Below are 20,872 nucleotides of genomic sequence, written 5' to 3' on the forward strand. Positions count from 1 at the left end.
CGGAGTTTCAGTTAAAGGTTCCCTTATTGGAAGGTCCATTAATGAAATAACTGAATCACACTCAGTAGCCTGATCATCGGATATTACTACCTCTTTTCTTGGATTATTCAAAGGAATTGTTACATGAGGTTTTGGGCAACTCGTTTTATCTCCATATAATGGGATAACAGGACCTATAGTCACTGGTACTGTCAAAGCTTCTGTATTTAAATTCAATTGACTTACTCCCTAGTTTTATTCAAGGCTTCTCTCTCATTATCTTGAAGCACCCTATTAACTGATGTATCATGTAAAATTTGAGGAATTAAGGGTGTTCCCATTACCGGTGCACTGTAAGGATACGTGGGTTGATCCGCAGGAGCGTCAGGTCCGTGAAGACAATTCTCAGTCTTCCCCTGCGGTTCCCCGTCTCTATCAAACACTAGAGAACCGGAGGACACACCAGGGGAAAACAGGGAAACAAAACAAGGGAAGGAGGGTAAGACGTCAAGATAGTGGCAGAGGCGGATCCCAGGGTGAGACTCTTCTGTGCTGTAATGAAAGGTAGATTATAGACCATCCACATATAAGTACCTACAATTAACACCTTGCCAATTGTACAGTCCTACCTCTCGATATGCCCTTTCCTATGGAGGATCTTGTTCCCAGTCAGGAGGTATGAACCGTGGAAAGTACAGTCTAGTATCCTATGTGACATAAAACACTGATTGAGAGCCTGTCCCACGCCCAATAGCCTCAGATCTGCCTTAAGTATCACTCACCCTTTGTGAACACCCAAAAGCCCCAATTCTGCAACAGGTTAACCAAGTTGATGTTGATAAAGGGCTGAAGACTACAGGGGAATAGAACAACAATCGTTACCTCACGCCCGCTCTAGGGTAAACCGTGTATATAAAGAAAGGTAGCGCACAGCGCTATTACCGTGTTTCTGATGTATACTGGTCAAACCATACCGTGGTCCACGCAAGTGCTCCACCTCCTTCCTTCAGTTCTTAGCCATGGAGGGTCCTCACAGAATGGGAATAGAAAGGGGGTTCGGAAGGGAAGAGGACCAGCTGGCGAGCAAAACGCTGAGGAACCACGAGCTTTACACTCGAGACTTAATTACTGGGAGGTGCGCGGGGATGAGCGGCACCTCTCACTCCAGGGTATACCAAACCCGGGATATTTCAGCTGTTTAGAGGGTGCGGGTATGTGGGGACCGACTGACAAAGGTGCAAGGAACAAAGCACTTAACAAGGGAATATAAATGTAACTTAGGATTGGAACGAAAACACAGAGCCAGAGCACACACTAGACGCCACCAACAGGGAGTGATTGAAATAGTAAACACAAACGGGGGAACCAGCGCACTCACAAATCTTGCGGAGTCCCAGAGACTACTGTGATGCAAGAATAGAGCACTAACCACCAACTTGATGCATCCGACGAAACAACAGAGAGTGGCGCTTCCAGAACGCCAAGGACGCGGAACGAGCCGCGAGAAACAACGAACAGTAAAGAAGGACTCCCGGAAACAGGAAATCAATAACCGGAAGACAGGCTACACTAACTAGGACGGAATTAGATTCCAGGCTAGAACGCTAAGCGCGTTCGTGAAATCTCAGAGTCCTTATATACTGGACCGCCTGCCGCTCCTAACCGTGGGGCATGACAGCACACTCCCCCCACAACGGTCCCCCACCCCTTTGGGCTTATCTGGATATTTGAGGTGGAACAGACGAAGGAGACGAGGAGCATGCACATTATCAGCAGGCTCCCAAGTACGCTCTTCCACTCCATACCCCTTCCAGTGCAACAGGTACTGAAGAGCGTTACGCACTATGCGGGAGTCCACAATCGCTTCAACTTCATATTCTTCGGCCTCCCGAAGAGGGATTGGAGTTGGTCTTCTAGGGATGTGGGTACCAGGTACGACAGGCTTGATCAAAGAGGTGTGAAATACAGGGTGTATTTTGAAAGATACAGGCAAATCCAGTTTCAGGGCTACTGGGTTTATCACCTTTAGCACCTTATAGGGGCCAATGTAGGTAGGGTTGAACTTGCGTGGACCTCGAAGAGCCAGATGTTTGGTGGAAAGCCACACCCTATCCCCTGGTTCATAAATGGGTTCCAATCTACGGTGTAGGTCTGCTCCCTCCTTGTATCTTGTTTTGGCGGCTTCCAAATGTACTAGGGTGGTCCTATGGATATCTTGCAATAACCTTATGAAGTCGTTGGCTGCTGGTGTAGGACCTCCCGGGGAAACCCCTGTAGGCAACAACTTGGGATGAAACCCACTAGAACAATAGAAAGGCGAGTGGTTAGTGGAGGAGTGTGGGCTGTTGTTATAAGCAATCTCTGCTACCCACACCCACTCATCCCACTCCGTGGGCTTCAGCAAGACCTGAGTTCTAATGTATTGCTCGAAACATTGGTTGACCCTCTCTGTCTGCCCGTCTGTCTGTGGATGATGACTCGAGGATAACCTGACCTCTATCCCCAGCAAGGAACACACCCCCTTCCAAAACCGGGAGACAAATTGGGCCCCCCTATCCGACACCAAAACTGATGGAAAGCCATGCAAACGGACTATCTCCCGCACAAACACTGACGCCAGCTCAACTGCCGTGGGCAAGCCGCCCAATGGGACAAAGTGGGCGACTTTAGAAAACAGATCCACCACCACCAGCAAGGTGTTGTGCTTGTGGGAGGTTACAGGTAGGTCAACAATAAAATCAAGGGACACCGTATGCCATGGACCAGGTGGAGCAGGGAGAGGTAAGAGCAACCCTACTGGATTTTGGCGGGACACCTTTGTCTGAGCACAGACGTGACAGGTCTTAACATAAGCTTCAATATCCTTAGTCATGCCTGGCCACCAGAACCGTTCTCTGATCACTCTGGTTGTCTTTTTTATCCCGGGATGGCCCGCCAGGGCATGGGAATGGTACCAGTGCAATACTTGAGTCTGCAGTTCTTTGGTGGGCAATACCACTCCCCCCAATACACACACATACCCATCTTGGACGGTAGTGGCACGGGAACCCACTACTCCCCCCATTACGGATGACACCTGGCTCTGTCTGACCTGGGCGAGGAATTGTTCTTCCGTGACCACCCCACCTATAAAGGCTCCCCTGGGGACAATAGTCGGGGATTCCACAGGTCTCTCAGGAAGAGCAAAACCCAAGCGGGACAAGGTATCGGCCTTCCCATTCCTTCTACCCGGTCTGAAGTGGATATGAAAATCGTACTCACAAAAAAATTGTGACCAGCGGATCTGGCGCATGGACAATGCCTTGGCTGACGTTAAATACTGGAGGTTACGATGATCGGTAATGACAGTTGTCCGGTGTCGGGCGCCTAATAGATACTGCCGCCACTCCTCGAAAGCCTTTTTAATTGCAAGGAGTTCTTTCTCCCCAACTGCGTAATTGTATTCTGCCGGGGAAAACTTGCGGGAAAAATAAGCCACTGGATGAATAAGGCCACTGACAGGATCTGTTTGACTGAGAACCCCCCCCACAGCTACGTGAGATGCATCTACCTCTACAACATAAGGCAAGGAGGGGTCTGGGTGGTGTAAAACAGGGGCACGAGTGAAAGCGAGACGCAGCTGTTGAAATGCGTTCTCCGCTTCTTTGGACCATGAATATAGGACACCCTTCTTGAGGAGGGCCGTGAGGGGAGTCGTCAAGTTGGAAAAGTTTTTGATGAACCGCCGGTAGAAGTTGGCAAAGCCCAGGAAACTCTGCAATTCCTTGACGGTGGTGGGCGCCGGCCAAGACAGGACAGCCTTAACTTTACCGGGGTCCATCGCCAACCCCCACGGTGACACCACGAAACCCAAAAAGGGCACCTCTTGGGTGTGAAATGTACACTTCTCCAACTTGCAGTACAATTTGTTCTCCTGGAGGCGTTCTAATACCCTCCGTACATGACACAAGTGATCAGACAGGGAACCAGAGTAAATCAGTAGGTCATCGATGTAGGCTATCACATAGTCTTCGAGCATGTCCCTCAGCACTTCATTAATAAAAAACTGAAATGCCGCCGGGGCATTGCAAAGCCCAAAGGGCATCACAAGATATTCATATAGCCCGTATTTGGTACAGAAGGCTGTTTTCCACTCATCTCCTTCCTTGACTCGCACCAGGTGGTAAGCTCCACGTAGATCTAATTTCGTGAAGTATTGTGCGCCCCGAACCTTGTCAAGGAGGGAGGAGATGAGGGGTAATGGATACCGGTTTTTTATGGTCACTAGATTCAGCCTTCTGTAGTCTATGCAGCATCTTAATCCCCCTTCCCGCTTGGGTATGAAAAACAGGGAAGAGGAGGCAGGAGAGCGAGAGGGTCGGATGAACCCCTTTTCCAACATATCATCCAAATATTCCCTTAGGTACGTATTTTCTTTCTCTGTAAGGGAGTAAACCCGACTGCAAGGTATTCTGGCTCCCGCCTCCAAATCGATACGGCAGTCATATACTCTATGTGGTGGTAAGGTATCAGCTTCTTGGGGATCGAATACTGCCTTCAAATCGTTGTAGCAGGTGGGCAGATCAGGTTCCTTTCCACTGGTTTCCGAAACATTGGTTCCCTGAGAACTAGCTATCACGATCTCCTGTCTTTTAGTGGCTCGAAACTCCAGCGTGGACTTTTCCCAGTCAATTATGGGGTTGTGGAGCTTCAACCACGGAATACCCAACAACACCGGAATATGTGGAGACCTAATCAAATCAAAAGACAGGTCCTCTTGATGTTGGGGCTCTATACTCAAGTGAAGCCTCACTGTTTGATGGGTTACGGGCCCCGAGACAAGAGGACTGCCATCAATAGTAGTGACCTTATTGGAGTACGTCTTCTCTTGACAGGGAATTAGGTTAGCTTTAGCCCACTCCACATCCATGTAATTCCCCGATGCCCCGGAGTCTATCATAATCCGCACATGAAGACCGTAGCGCGCTAATGAAAGATAAGCGGTGACATACAAATGGGACGCGGGCGATGATTCGTGCTCTACAGAGGAGACCGTATATTCAGGACTGCCCGGGAGCCTGGTCTCGGAAGACCCCGGACACTCTAGTTTCCCTGTCGGTTCCCTGACTTTGGCTTTACCGGACATGCTCTCAGGTAATGACCGGTCTTACCGCAATACATACAAAGATTTTCGGTTCGTCTACGTTGACGTTCTTCGGGCGTCAAAGGGCCCCGGACCACCCCTATCTGCATGGGTTCCGGTTCATCCATTGACCTAGGTAAGTCACCTTTTCTTTCTTTGGAAAGCACATAGCGGGGTTCTCCTTTCCCCCTTTCGTGTTTCCGCTCACGTAACCTATGGTCGATCTGTACCACCAAGTCAATGAAATCTGAACAGTTACGAGGTAGGTCTACAATTTGTGACAATGCGTCTTTCAATTCGTCCCGTAGCCCCCTGTAAAAGAGAGTGCAACGTTTTTCCTCTGGCCAATTCGCTTCTACTACTAATCGCCGAAAGGAGGTTATATACTGCACCAGCTCATGACTGCCTTGCTTCAGGGCCAATAATTCAGTGTCCGCAGCATGAGTATACGTATGTCGGTCAAAGAGTTTACGGAATTCCCTGTTAAAGGCTGCATAATTGTATAATAAAGGGTCGTCCCTATCCACCAAGGGAATGGCCCAGTCGGCTGCGGTCCCACCGAGATAGGATATGGTAAACGCCACCCGAGATTGGTCAGAGGGGAAACAGTGCGCTTTACATACAAAGTGCAACTGGCACTGACTGAGAAACGCAGCACATCTAGTCGCATCCCCCGAAAAACGCTCCGGAGGAGCCAAGGGGATAGACTGGGGTGTAGTAACTTGTATAACGGGTTGTTGAACTACACTTCTTTCTCCCGAGGATGTATCTCTATGTTGACCTTGCAGGGCGTCCACTCGGGCTGCCAAGGCCTGAGTCTCAGCTTGTAGATTTCCTATCATGTTGGCTACATCCGCCAACGTGACCGGCACTACGTCCATGACGCTCGGGCAGAACACTCTCTATTGGGCTTAGCGTTCTGTAAGGATACGTGGGTTGATCCGCAGGAGCGTCAGGTCCGTGAAGACAATTCTCAGTCTTCCCCTGCGGTTCCCCGTCTCTATCAAACACTAGAGAACCGGAGGACACACCAGGGGAAAACAGGGAAACAAAACAAGGGAAGGAGGGTAAGACGTCAAGATAGTGGCAGAGGCGGATCCCAGGGTGAGACTCTTCTGTGCTGTAATGAAAGGTAGATTATAGACCATCCACATATAAGTACCTACAATTAACACCTTGCCAATTGTACAGTCCTACCTCTCGATATGCCCTTTCCTATGGAGGATCTTGTTCCCAGTCAGGAGGTATGAACCGTGGAAAGTACAGTCTAGTATCCTATGTGACATAAAACACTGATTGAGAGCCTGTCCCACGCCCAATAGCCTCAGATCTGCCTTAAGTATCACTCACCCTTTGTGAACACCCAAAAGCCCCAATTCTGCAACAGGTTAACCAAGTTGATGTTGATAAAGGGCTGAAGACTACAGGGGAATAGAACAACAATCGTTACCTCACGCCCGCTCTAGGGTAAACCGTGTATATAAAGAAAGGTAGCGCACAGCGCTATTACCGTGTTTCTGATGTATACTGGTCAAACCATACCGTGGTCCACGCAAGTGCTCCACCTCCTTCCTTCAGTTCTTAGCCATGGAGGGTCCTCACAGAATGGGAATAGAAAGGGGGTTCGGAAGGGAAGAGGACCAGCTGGCGAGCAAAACGCTGAGGAACCACGAGCTTTACACTCGAGACTTAATTACTGGGAGGTGCGCGGGGATGAGCGGCACCTCTCACTCCAGGGTATACCAAACCCGGGATATTTCAGCTGTTTAGAGGGTGCGGGTATGTGGGGACCGACTGACAAAGGTGCAAGGAACAAAGCACTTAACAAGGGAATATAAATGTAACTTAGGATTGGAACGAAAACACAGAGCCAGAGCACACACTAGACGCCACCAACAGGGAGTGATTGAAATAGTAAACACAAACGGGGGAACCAGCGCACTCACAAATCTTGCGGAGTCCCAGAGACTACTGTGATGCAAGAATAGAGCACTAACCACCAACTTGATGCATCCGACGAAACAACAGAGAGTGGCGCTTCCAGAACGCCAAGGACGCGGAACGAGCCGCGAGAAACAACGAACAGTAAAGAAGGACTCCCGGAAACAGGAAATCAATAACCGGAAGACAGGCTACACTAACTAGGACGGAATTAGATTCCAGGCTAGAACGCTAAGCGCGTTCGTGAAATCTCAGAGTCCTTATATACTGGACCGCCTGCCGCTCCTAACCGTGGGGCATGACATGCACTTGGGGTGACTCTACTGGGTCCTTCTTGGTACGGTGGAGGATTTTTAGTTAGAATTTTCTCCAATAATTCATCATCTGATTCACCATATCCTGTAACATTCATGTGTTTTGTTTTCTCCTTACACTTGCTTCCTGACTGTTTTTCAGCCATTAACACTGGATATAAACCTTCTGATACCATAGCTCTTCTCCATTGCTTCATCTGACCATTGCGTGACTCATGCAAATATCTGGGGAAAAATACTCTATATCTCTCACCGCCTCTGCATTTCTCTCATTCAAATGACTCAGTCTCCCATTCTTCCAAAGCCTCTCACTGAGTTAACCTAGGTCTTGGTTCTAAATCATTCATTCTCATTCTCATTCTCCCAATAAACGTACCATGTTCTGGAAAAGCTAGAACTCCATCACCTTTTGTATATTCCATCCAATTCTCCAACCATACACAAGTATGATATCCTCTTTCCATCATCATAAAGGAAGCAGGTGTTTTTGGTGGCGGAATAGGAATTCCTTCTCTAGTCAACACAGGCTTTATCTTTCTTAAAGAAAATCGTAATTTTCTTTATTATCTGCATTTTTCTCTGTTCTCCATACATTCTAGATGAACAATATATGAAAGAGTATTCCGCAAATCCTTGAACTCTGCTATCTGTGCGACTCACACCAGCAGTCTATTCAGAATTCAACATACAATTTCTCTTTCGACCAATCCTAGCGCGGCTTCTATCTATTAGCCAATCAGACTCAGGCTCACGCTCGTGGTCTGACCAATGCCAGCGAGGCCTTTTGTGACATCAGTATTGCTCCTCACTACTGACCCCTCCTTTACAATCTGCTTCTGTCTCACACCCACTGATTCAACCAATCCCAGCGCGGCTCTCTGTGACGTCAGTTCAACTCCAGCAACTGACCCTCTCTTCACAAGGTAATACGATACCTTATTTCTTAATACTTTTCATTAAATTCTTCGTTAATAACAACATAAAAACATTCGCTACTCTGCCTGTTCCACTAAACAAAGAATAGATTTAAATTTTTTCTGGAGTTTCAGAATTACTCCTCTTCTGATGCTAGTAAAAACCCTGTTTACCCTTCATTCAAGCTCGGGAGAACCTGTTACTCCTTCAGTGTTACCCCTACTGGGAAATAAGACCAAAGTTTCACCAGCGAATCCTCTGCAATCACTCACACTCTACTTTTATTTGAAAATAGTCCCTAATTTAACACTGCCAGGCCTGCGTAGCTTCTCAGTGTTATTCCAACAGACGAGTAACCTCACTGCAGTGTGGCTTCTGTCACCACCCGCTATTCATTTTCTTGGGATTCTGGACAACATAAAACAAGACGCTAACTCTTTTGTTAAAAATTAATCAATAATCAATATTATCACCAAACTAGTCAATAATAACCATAACTCTGCTACCGGAAAACTGATCCAGCGGCGTACCAACAACAGATACTCTACTACCATATACTCACCTGGGCCCATAAACACACAATTTGAGTAAACCGCTGGACTGGTTTGTAAGTTTTTTCACAATGTTTAGGATTAGTCTAAAATACCTCTATTCACCTATAACTAACCATCACGGATCAAAAGGTTCTTTCCTCTGGTCGATGAACCATTAGTTGAACTAGTTGACGGTGATAATATCATAAAACTAACTGACTTTATATTTTAAAATATGATAAAATAAACCACAGACTCAGGAAAGTTTTAAATCTTTATCTAAATTAAATGTATGTGAACCACTTCAAAAATATAGTACAGTCACCATCATTCATAGGGGAGAAACTTCAATTGATTAATCATCAAACACATACTTCGGACTCATACAATGATCAATGCTCAGAAAGGGAGAGGACAGAGGGAAAAAAACATCTGCAAATAACGTGAAAATATAATTTCCAAAAATGGTGTGAAAGACTAATCCCCTGGCCAAGGAGCTGGTAAGGGTCCCCTGGGATAGATCAGGCGACAAAGACTTTAGGACAGGATTCAGGACAGGATAGTTGACCTCTCCAGAATACCGACGATTGCGCCGCACCCCTCTCTGACACTCTCTTCCTCCTCAAGATTCTTGCACGATCTTCTGATCTAACCCAATTAAATTAGGATAGAAAGTTCTGCTTCAGGTTCTGCATTTGGCTCTTCATCAGCATCTCACAGCATCTCTCCCAGCATCAGCATCTCCTGCTACACAGACAGCATCCCGAGCTCTGCTGCATCTGGTATTCTCAACTAACTAACTAACTAACTAAGGCTATCTTAATTATACTTTTCGTTTTCCATGTTCCACCCACTAAAGTTTCAATATCGTAAAAATATGAACTATGATTGCTCAGGCAAGGGGGGAAGCTCCATCACACCATGCTTACATGTCATGAAATTCTATTCTACCATTGTTCGCAAACCCATCCCCTTAATTTTTATTCATAATTTTAGTTCCCATACGCATTCATGTTTCTCTTGTAACATTTTATTAACATTCTGAATGTAAGTCCACATCGTTGAACTTTTCACCGTCCGTTCCCAGGGAGTAACACTTTTACTTCTGGCTCGCAGTCAAAGTTTCAGTCATCGTCCCAGGCTCCCTTTCAGTGGACATGCGCAGTCTTTCCCTTACTCAGCTTCATTCAGTTACACATGAGAGGCCCAAATGCGCACTAGTGATAAAGTCAGAAAGACAAATATTAATTTCACAAATAAAGTGGTCGCACTGTATACCACCCAGCTCTACTCTATTCCCCTTTACTTATTAATACTTTTCCATCATTAGCATTAGTAGAATAGCTTGTTTTCTTTTCAGCTAAGCAGATGCCATGCACGCGAGTCTTCAAGACTCAATTTTAGTGCCTTCTGTTCATGCGCAAGAATTTCCCTCCAAGCCATAGCTCGTCATACTACGTAGATGTAGTTGACACATGCGCAGTAAAGATTTCCTGTTTAAAGTGGTTTTAGTCCTTCGTTCATGTTATCCACGTTAGTAAACACATAAGCAAGCTTCACTAACTTGCGTGTTCATGTGGTGCGCATTCGTTTTACCCAAAACACTTTTAATAACTTGTTAGTGAGTTAAAGGAGCGGATTGCTTTCAAGCAAGTCTCTTTTCTACGAGTCCTTGCTCCATCAGGAGTATGATGTTCTTTTGAGACAATGTACATGTAACCATGGCCTAAGCATGCTGAAGTCACACATGTTTGTCCAATGTGGAACAGCGTCGTGTCTGCCTATTTGCTGAGACTAATGACCTCATCTTTGATAGCAATGTCTGATGGTGATACAAAACAGGCCGCTTGTCACCCTTGTGTCTGGAGGGGAAACGGATGTATGACGTTACAACGCATACTATTACAACGCATACCTTTACAACGCATTTTTTACAACGCACAATCCATTACAACGCATGACATTACAACGCAGTACACTACAACGCATTTTTAAAAACTACCTTTACAACGCATATCCATTACAACGCATACTACCTTTACAACGCATACCATTACAACGCATAATATTAAATTGCATTTAAGGTAAGTATTAGATAGTATAGGGTTAAAAATTACTATTCTAACTCCAGGGGGTGCAACAGTAGGGTAAGTGTTGGATAGTATAGGGGTAAAAATTACTATTCTAACTCCAGGGGGTGCAACAGTAGGGTAAGTGTTGGATAGTATAGGGGTAAAAATTACTATTCTAACTCCAGGGGGTGCAACAGTAGGGTAAGTGTTGGATAGTATAGGGGTAAAAATTACAATTCTAACTCCAGGGGGTGCAACAGTAGGGAAAGTGTTGGATAGTATAGGGGTAAACATTACTATTCTAACTCCAGGGGGTGCAACAGTACGGTAAGTGTTGGATAGTATAGGGGTAAAAATTACTATTCTAACTCCAGGGGGTGCAACAGTAGGGTAAGTGTTGGATAGTATAGGGGTAAAAATTACTATTCTAACTCCAGGGGGTGCAACAGTAGGGAAAGTGTTGGATAGTATAGGGGTAAAAATTACTATTCTAACTCCAGGGGGTGCAACAGTAGGGTAAGTGTTGGATAGTATAGGGGTAAAAATTACTATTCTAACTCCAGGGGGTGCAACAGTAGGGTAAGTGTTGGATAGTATAGGGGTAAAAATTACTATTCTAACTCCAGGGGGTGCAACAGTAGGGTAAGTGTTGGATAGTATAGGGGTAAAAATTACTATTCTAACTCCAGGGGGTGCAACAGTAGGGAAAGTGTTGGATAGTATAGGGGTAAAAATTACTATTCTAACTCCAGGGGGTGCAACAGTAGGGTAAGTGTTGGATAGTATAGGGGTAAAAATTACTATTCTAACTCCAGGGGGTGCAACAGTAGGGTAAGTGTTGGATAGTATAGGGGTAAAAATTACTATTCTAACTCCAGGGGGTGCAACAGTAGGGTAAGTGTTGGATAGTATATTACTATATTATGCGTTGTAATGGTATGCGTTGTAATGGTAGTATGCGTTGTAATGGAATGCGTTGTAAAGGTAGTATTTAGAAATGCGTTGTAGTGTCCTGCGTTGTAATGTCATGCGTTGTAATGGATTGTGCGTTGTAAAAAATGCGTTGTAAAGGTAGTGCGTTGTAAAAGTTGCATGTAAAGGTTGTTCCCCGGGGACACAAACCAATAGCACCAATGGCAATTGGACGCAGTGCCATTGCAACGCAACTTTTACATCGCAGGGTACTTTAGTTTGCATTCCTTCACAACGCATGCTATAACTGCGCACTGACATTTCCATCGCATGCAATTACAACACATGCTCACGCTGTAAATGTATTTATAGTCAAAGGTTGCATGGACAGTACCGTTATTAAGGAAGGTGGCATGGACGGAAGGTAACGTTATTATTTATAGTTGGTTATTATTTATAGTTGGGTCACGTTAGGGTACAATAACGTTCTTACAGAAGGTGGCATGGACGGAGGGTAACGTTATTATTTATAGTTGGTTATTATTTATAGTTGGGTCACGTTAAGGTACAATAACGTTATTACAGAAGGTGGCATGGACGGAAGGTAACGTTATTATTTATAGTTGGTTATTATTTATAGTTGGGTCACGTTAAGGTACAATAACGTTATTACAGAAGGTGGCATGGACGGAAGGTAACGTTATTATTTATAGTTGGTTATTATTTATAGTTGGGTCACGTTAAGGTACAATAACGTTATTACAGAAGGTGGCATGGACGGAAGGTAACGTTATTATTTATAGTTGGTTATTATTTATAGTTGGGTCACGTTAAGGTACAATAACGTTATTACGGAAGGTGGCATGGACGGAAGGTAACGTTATTATTTATAGTTGGTTATTATTTATAGTTGGGTCACGTTAAGGTACAATAACGTTATTACAGAAGGTGGCATGGACGGAAGGTAACGTTATTATTTATAGTTGGTTATTATTTATAGATGGGTCACGTTAAGATACAATAACGTTATTACAGAAGGCGGCACTGTGAAGGTGGCATGGACGGAAAGAACGCAGAACGGATGCTGGCATGGACCGAAGGCATGGGCAGAAGGTGCCATGATGGACGGAAGGTAACATTATTTATAGTCAAACGTTGCATGGACAATAACGTTATTACAGAAGGTGGCATGGACGGAAGGTAACGTTATTATTTATAGTTGGTTATTATTTATAGTTGGGTCACGTTAAGGTACAATAACGTTATTACGGAAGGCGGCACTGTGAAGGTGGCATGGACGGAAAGAACGCAGAACGGATGCTGGCATGGACCGAAGGCATGGGCAGAAGGTGCCATGATGGACGGAAGGTAACATTATTTATAGTCAAACGTTGCATGGACAATAACGTTATTACAGAAGGTGGCATGGACGGAAGGTAACGTTATTATTTATAGTTGGTTATTATTTATAGTTGGGTCACGTTAGGGTAACATTTCATTTATAATATGTTGGTGGCATGAACGGAAGGCATGGACAGGAGGTGCTAATGTTTGCTATACCTGTGGGTTGTCAGGGAATTCAGTAATGTTTTCCACTGGCGCAGTTTATCGATGGCATACTGCAATGCGTTCATATCCTGGCATCGTCCCAAGAGGTTAAATTTTCATCCTGGAAGCAAAAATTAGACGTGTCCCATTCATATGTGGGTGGTACGGGAGGAGGCACTGGCGTTTCGTCTGTGACCAGGTTCTTGGCGTTCTACGCATACGCGCAGTGTATCAAAGTACCTTGGTCATTTAAGCTTTTTCGCTCCAAAGGTAAAACAGCTTCCTGATACTGTCCGGTATATATTGCTGTAAATTCGTTTTGGTGTAGCCTGCCCTCAACTAAATTGTTTAACAGTGCTGGACATTTTGAGCTATCACTTTTCAAAAATTCTCTGTGGTACTGTGGAGCTGGATGGAGTGCTGGTATAATTCGTTTGTTTCACATGTTTTCTGCATTCGGCGATGGCGTTCATTAATTTTGTGGGCAGCGCGTTTTACTTCCTCCCTTTTTAGGTCTTGTGAGCCAAAGGCTCGAAGAGACATTTTATATCTGGGCTTTTCAAAGTGCTGCCGTGGCCTAAAGCTACAGTGCACGTGAACGTGCACGCGCGCAGCGCCATGCGTCTGAACTCCGTAGCGATCGAAATCACGATCACTTTCACTTTCGCGGGCTCCTCTGTTGCTGGCATTCCCCCCTCCCTTCTCGCCCAGCCCTTCTTGCTTTCTTTACCGAGGCTCCAGCTGCCGCGCTTCATGTTTGGCGTAAATCACCTTATCTTCCCGTTCCATCCCCCACCACCTCCCGTATGTCGCTGCTGATCCAACAGCCCCGTAAATCTTTTTTTTTTTTAAAAATCCGCAAAAAGGTAAAATGTTGATGGTCCTCCCTTCATTACTTCTGTGGGAGTCACCTCACCTCTCGTCACATAACATACTTGCTCTTCCATTGGGCGACCCCGTGTCACATGACATTGTAAACCTTTCAGCAATGGTGTTCGTCTATGTGCACTCCCCTTTCCCAAATGTGCCGTTAATATCCTCATTACTTGGAATTCCGATTCAGTGCCAATTCCCTTTGGGCCTGAATCGGACGGCTGTCTACTTCAGAGCTTGTTTAAAGGTATCATTTAGAACGTTTTTTAATATTGTTTCCTTCATGTTCCTTCATGTTAATACTTAAAAAGGTAAAATGTTGAAAAACCAACCACAGGCCGTGATTCTGCTGTACGTGATCGCTGCAAATATCAACTGTACAATATTGGGTATCTCCCTCAGCAAGCAAGTGAGGCGTCTGCTTGACTGTTATCAATAAACTCAAGACTCAAATGCTTTTCAAAAATCATAATCATTTCTCTTCTAAACCCCTTAGGTTTTGATGTGCTTTGTTTATAAATTAAACGTTACAGGAGCGAAATGGGGAAGACCTGCAAGGCCGGGTGCTAAGGCACATTGCTGATCGGTGGCATAAAAGAGCCACACAAAATCCAGGCATGGGCATGCTCTGAGCACCCACAGACAAAAACATTCTTCACTAACTGAGCAATTAAGGTGCAATAATGCTGTTGACTGGAAGCACGCAGCTCCATTACCAGCAGCACCGCCATAAAGTATTGAATCATATGGGTGCAGATAAGCACACTACTCCACAGCAGACTATTAAACCAGCATTTTATCTTTTATATAACGCTGTTTTGTTTTATTATTCCTCCCTAGTTCGTGAATAATTGTTTATCAGGACACTCTAAAGCTGTTCCTGGGTGTACAAGGACGTGGCCACGAAGTTCTAAATGGACTTTCTCAGAATTCACACTTTGCCCCAAAGTGAGGCTGGAACTTTTTGTGTTTAGGTTTCTGTTTTTTTAATTAAGGTTTACGAACAAGCAAAAGAACAATACAACTTTAGGGTGGTCACACCCATCAAGAAAACTACACCCTGCCACCCCGTCTGTTGCTCCCCTTCCCTTGCCAAAGTTACAGAGTTCCATTGCTCAATTTCCCTGACATCTCAGTATAGGCCTCCATAACATTTTTAACTGCTTTGCAGAAATTTACCCCAATAGTTCCCAGTTTTTGTATCTAACCCGTCCTACCTAAACCCAGGTCAATGTAGATTATTCAGAGATACTAAATGGCAATTCCTCTGCAGCAATACTTAACATTCATAAGGTTAATATTTTAAAGTTTTACATATAATTAACTGCCTGACACAGGTGAAATAAGTATACTGGACCAAGTGCAGTGTAAACTACTGACCGTTCACACTGGTGTGTTCTATAGTGTGCGGACTGGATCTGGCAGAGTACATTCATCACCACACAATGTTTTGCAGTGCTGCATGTGGGTTATCTCCCGAATGGGGGCATAGAATAGACTCATACAATGCTATGTACTGAAGCACATGGTCTGCCTCTCTCACCATACACAGGCGCACCACTGTCTCTGGCACTGTACAATGAATCCCTACACCTAGCTGTGCACTGCCACTTGTAGTCTGTTGCTTGCACCATCTAGTTAGACACACACACACAGAATTTTTAATCGCATCATATAGTCCGTCTTTGGTGCTATGTAATAGCTCACCACTGGCAGTGCTGTTGTACTGAAGCATGGGATTTTTCTCTTCCACAGTGCAGTGACTTAGCAACCACGGAGCTCTTTTCTACTGTATGTATTCCGTCTCTTTCAGTGTACACTGAATCGTTACACACACAGTGCAGCGTCCTGCAGTAAATGACCAAAGGGAGGGGGAACTGGATACATAATGAGCCTTTAAGTTTCAATCGATTTTCTATTATGCTGATTTTGTGCATTGGCTGCTTTCCCTACAGCTTGCAAAAGCTTAAGAAATTAAATGTTTTGTTGATCTGTTAGGTGGGATTTCATAGAAGTTAGAAACATGGATTGGCATTCCACGCCTTTCTGTTCCATTTCATTCATCTTGCTTTTTTCAGTTTCGCTCTGCTTTCATAAATTATTTTCTTCTCCTGTTTATATTTGTTTTTCTCTATTTCCTGCTTTATTTCATTTGTTAATTTTTGGCCATTTTTGCATTTTAAATTTTTTTTAAAATTATTCTTTCTTTATTGTGCCGTTTCCATTTTCCCCTCTATTTTTTTCACCCCCTTTCCTCAGATTCGTTCCATCTCCATTTCATTTTCCTCCTTTCTCTAGCACCCCTTCTGTTTCCATTTTCTTTCCTCTTTCACTCCTTTGGTAGGTAAAAGACATTGAGCAATGCCAATACCTCTAATTCTCACAAATGCGAGACCGATTTGCATTGCAAATGCTTGTTTTTCATCATTTACGAATCGCAGCAAAATTTTTACAAATATATGCTATCTCATACATAAATACTGCTCGAAATTCACTATTGATTGCCACTATTGATTTTCATAGGCTACAGAATACATAAATAATGCTATTTGTAAAAGTGCAGAAAAGATAACATTTTTGCAAATATATGCTACTGATTGACACAGTAAATAAAAAAAAATACTACTCGCAATTCACTATTGATTGCCATATGCTATCAAATACATAACAAATGCTATTCGTAAAAGTGCAGAAAGAATGCACCCTAAAACCCCAGGTTTACAAACATCCCGTCCCAAAGAGTTAATTGACTTAAAAAAAACGTTGTAACAGGAGACGATTTAATCAACTGCGTTGCAATGGCAAAACACTGCCGAGACACTACAATCGCATGGCAACAGCATGCGCAGTAAATGCGTGTGAGGTAATGCCTTTTGCGATGTAAAAACAGCGGGGAGATAGCATGCGTTGTTCTGGTTTGCGAGGCATCATCATACAACCGTCTGGAGTGATGCTCCCGCACTACTGTGTCTCTTTTGTTGGTGGACCACTCAATCAAGGCCTGTGGCACAATACACAGTTTATGCAGACACCGAGCACAAATTTCCTTGGTAAGAGGGCAATGTTGAGTAACATGAGTTGGCAAACATCACTGGTCTATATTTTGTTACCTATATGCTGGCATGTGTAAATGTATGTGCTGTACTGACACATGTACAACTGATACATACATGATGAAGAGGGTCTACACGTTGTTCTGACTATACCCCACATTATATGTTGTTCAATGTGTAAATGACACTGTGAGTAAATTATGGGTATACAGAGTATGTGTAACCACATACTGTAGTGTATCACACATAACCACTGGCTGACATCATTACCCAGGTCAAATGTGGAGGTAATGACACACAAGCTTGTAAAAACTTCAAAGACTTTCGGACAGCGTTCCATTGCATGACATTGCGAAGTGTGTATGCAGTCAGGAGGTATGCACATGTGCATCTGTGTATGCTCATTTTATGGCTGGTGATGTATGTCAGGGTGTGGTATGCTGACATGTTGGGGTCATATGTGTGTCTCACCTTTCACTGCTACATCAGTATTTTTGTTAGCAAAACATGACATGTATAGTGAATCCACTTCTCTATTAGACACATGTTATACCTCTCTGTGGACTAATAATTTCCAATACATTATGTACTGCAAATCTTCTGATGTCATTGAGACGTTTACCTTATTTGTAAAGGACGTAGGCTCACAGTAGACAATCTAGACATGGAATGTTCCTTCGCAGACTCATGTACAATGGACATTTTCCTGCTAACTGAAACGAAATGGATCTACAATGTCTACATTATACACGTCTGGCTTACAGAGAACTTTTCAGGCTCTGGCTTCCACACTCACAGCAGCCTTCCAAAAAAAAAACCTTTACACCCCACCTCCTGCCCCTTCCCCAACCACTATCCCTATCCCCTATCTATCCAAAGCACACTCAAATGTCACACATACACATCAACAGTCACAACCAGCATACACAAACACAAACATTAGATAAAAATACAATCACATCCATTCAACGTGCAGTCACCACACTCACCACCACATCCACTATCACGCAGACAGACCCCACACCCGCAACACCAGCAAAAAACATTTCCCCAGCACACACACAGACAACACACCCACAACACCAGCCACAGACACTTCCACCACCACACACATAGACACCACACCCACATCAGCCACATACACTTCCACCATCACACACACAGACACAACACCCACATCAGTCACAGACACTTCTACAATCACACCCACAAACACCACACCCACACCAGCCACAGAGATATCACACACTTTCAGACACAAGTAGCATCCCACACCTCAAACCTCACATCCCTCTACCTCCAACACCCAATCTCTTGCTATTCTTCCTCCCCAGTCTTGCCAAACCCTTACCCTGTGTGCCCCTGACCTTTTCCCTGCCACAGCTGCCCCCCCTAAACCCAAAAGATCTGGTTTCCTACCCCTACCCTACACTTACGCGTCAACACCCCAAACACCTGGCCCCTCCAGTAAAAAACAACCCCCTACCACCACAGGGGGTAAAAAACCCTCTCGTCCTGAATCAGACCCACCCCCTCCCATAACCAATAGGTCCTCTTGCCCACCCACCCCAAAGCTTCTTAAAGAAACATCAACCTATTCCCACCCTCCCGATTCCACTCACTAACCTCAAAGGATACAACATCCCAAATATGATCCATCTTAGTCCTCCAAATCCTGACTCGAGCTCCCATACCAGAATACAAATCTCCCAACCCTGACCCCATCACTCCCACCGACCTACCCAATCCTCCCCAGGCCCAACCTCAGCCCACCCCAATGACTTATCAGAGGTGCCTGGACTGACCATTGGATGCCCTTTTCCTGAGGAGGTTTCCCTGGCAGTGATCTTGTTGGCAAGTGCATGACACTGCAGTGTGCTGGTCCACATAGACATATTTGAACTGGCCATTGGCCTTTGTTATTATCAATATGAGAGATTTGTCTGACTAAAGACTGATTAGTTCATGTTGACCTTTGTCCTGCGTTTGCTACTGATCTGATACTATTTGTGGTTCTTGAAATGTTTGGGATGTGTGATAACAGTTGGGTTTGATTCCCAATGATCGCTGATCAATTTGCAGTGGTAAGTCTAGTCACACCTTGGAACAAGTGATGGAGTGACCGAGGACGAGGGTCAATGTTCTATGGTTTCACAATTGCGATATATCCCAATTATAGCATATTTTCTTTTGTGTGTCGTCTGCCATAGTAAGTAGAATATCATGCCTTGCCCAATGTCCACATCTTCAGGATAGCTGTACAAGGTGAGCTTTGTGGTGGATCTGTGTTCCCCAAGAGCTAAGTAGGTATTTGTTACAACACATATGGTGAGTGCAGTACTGTGATAGGTATTTGTTACTTTTGAGGCACATGTAAGCCTTCACATGTGTGTTCTTCGAGCATTTGTTGTATTATGACATGCTTGTGTAGTGTATTCAGACTATTGCAACTTACATTTTTCTCTTCTTGTTTCAGCATTTACCCAGGACAGCCAAGGAGACAGGGCCGAGACAGATGGGAATGCAGCTGGCAACAGTGGCTTCCATTCAACCCAGTGACATTGAGGGACCCAGTGGCCCAGAGGGTGGTGGGAGTGTCACGGAGGAGCAACACTTGACTGCAACATCTTCGTCACGCTCCAGTGTACTCCATTTGGATGGGGACCCTATGTGAAAGGTTGATGTGTCACTTACCAACTGTGGCGTCCATGACGGTTCAGATTTTGGCCATGAGTGGGCAGGTACAGTATTGGCATGCCATGTAGTATAGGCTCCATGTCGGCGTAGTAAGTGGGAAGCTGTGTAGAGGTGGGTGTTGGGCTTATATCCCTCCCTTTCCGCCTGCTCTGATGGGGTAGTTGGATATAACGGGCGGACCGTAGGCTGGTCTGCTCTCTGACAGCCTCCATTGGTCTGCTTCACTGCGGTCTGAAATTTCAGTCAGAGTTGGACAGACTGCAGCGGTCGGATTTCTGTGCATTAAAATGCATCGTAATCGGGCGGTCGGAGCAACCGCTTCCGTCACCCCTCAGACAGGACCGCGGAAGCTGGTCTGACCGGCATTGTAATGAGCCCCCAAGTTTTAAATAAAATCAGTTTGCTCCATTTTTTTAAGTTAGCAGCTAAAACAGTGCAAAATCGAAATGTTTAGGTTTTGTCCCATCCATAATCATTAATAAAGGCCAGGTTTTTAGATGGTTGAGGACCAAGGAGCTGGTACGTAAATAAGATTTTGTGTAAATTCCTTGATTTTTATGCAAATTCTTTATTAAACTGTGCAGAAAAACGGCCATTTTCAAATTTCTTGGCGCAATTCCCCATCACCAACCCTACTTGGGTAACACAGACTTGCTTGCTTCATTCAATCACTCTTTCAAGGTTGAAAGCGACTTTTACACTCCTTCACTTTGAAAAGTCACAAGCCACCACTGCATGGAAGCATTTATACTTCCAAAATATTGGAATAATTTCCAAAAATGTATACGTGACTTCCTCATCAGAAAATGTTAACCAAAACTCTGTATGTTTTTTATCTAGTGATCAATGCAACAGTTTTCTTTTGGCAGGATGCTAGGCACCATGATAAGTAGGTTGCTGGGCATTGTATTTA

The sequence above is a fragment of the Triturus cristatus genome, chromosome 10 (assembly GCF_964204655.1).
Source record: "Triturus cristatus chromosome 10, aTriCri1.1, whole genome shotgun sequence".
NCBI lineage: Eukaryota > Metazoa > Chordata > Amphibia > Caudata > Salamandridae > Triturus > Triturus cristatus.